This window comes from Lactuca sativa, chromosome 9 (genome assembly GCF_002870075.4).
Source record: "Lactuca sativa cultivar Salinas chromosome 9, Lsat_Salinas_v11, whole genome shotgun sequence".
Taxonomy (NCBI): Eukaryota; Viridiplantae; Streptophyta; class Magnoliopsida; order Asterales; family Asteraceae; genus Lactuca; species Lactuca sativa.
In genome coordinates, this window is record NC_056631.2 from 74,352,756 (window position 1) to 74,354,066 (window position 1,311).

Sequence of the window (1,311 nt, forward strand, 5' to 3'; positions counted from 1 at the left end):
CAAAACTAGAGAGAAGAAAGAGTTTGAACAAGAGGAAATGGCTGATCTCGGCTTCTGTTTATAGGCTACTGGGTCTGGGATTACGCTGGGCGTAATTTCCAATTACGCTGGGCGTACTTCGACGCCACTTCATGGGTCATTTGGTGGCACTCGAGTATTGGTCAGGCAACTTGCACCCTTCTGAGTACGCTGGGCGTACTCAAATTACGCTCGGCTTAATTTGACTCGTCAAACTTCTAAATTGCGTAACTTTCGCATACGATCTCCGTTTTCGATGTTCTTTATTTCCACGCATAGGTGAGACTACGCTCTACAACTTTCATTTAGACTCCGTCGGCTAATTTTGACTTTATTTTTATTATTTATTTTTAGTAGGCCTGGACAGGAAAACTTCGTTATAAATTCATAACTTCTTCGTCCGACGTCCGTTCTCGCCTAACTTTTCATCGTTTCGCTACTAACAACGAGATCTTCGATTCTCGTTTAGATTGTTTCGGCTATAAACCGCTCGATCTCAAATCGAGGATTCGAGCTGCATACTGCCAAGTCGAAACTTCAGAAAATCATAACTTCCTCATATGAAGTCAGATTTGGGCGTTCTATATATATATATTCGGAAACCTCGTTTCGGCCACTATAACTTTATGCAAAGATATCGGGCTTCTCTCATACTTTAATTTTGACGCTTATTTTATTCTTAATTAATTAAATTATAATAATTAAGAAAATAAACACATGATTCACATAATTCACATAATACTCAAATATTTCATCATTAATACTTTAAAAGAGTTACATGGGTTAACCTAGACTATTACATCAAGGATAATGCCTAGCCTGGAAACGTGGGCGTTACAATTCTCTCCCCCTTAGGATGATTCCGTCCCCGGAATCACACATCCACAAACAAATGCGGATAGCGATTCAACATGTCACTCTCTGTTTCCCAAGTGAGATTTGGCCCATTCGAATGTTTCCAACGGACAAGCACTAATTTGACCATCTTGCGTCGAAGCTTCTTAGTCTTTCGGTCAACAATTACCTCTGGTTCTACAATTAACCTCTTGTTTTCATCAATTCTCAATTCAGATATTGGAATTATATCAGGAACTTCTCCCGTGAACTTCCTCAAGTAACACACATGGAAAGTGTTATGAATACCACTCAGTTCTTCTGGTAGTTCTAGCTTGTAAGCTTGGTTCCCAATCCTCTGAAGAACTTTAAACGGTCCAATAAACCTTGGACTTAAGTTTCCACTTTTACCATATCTTATAAGTCCCTTCCACGGCGAGACTTTAAGCAAAACCGAAT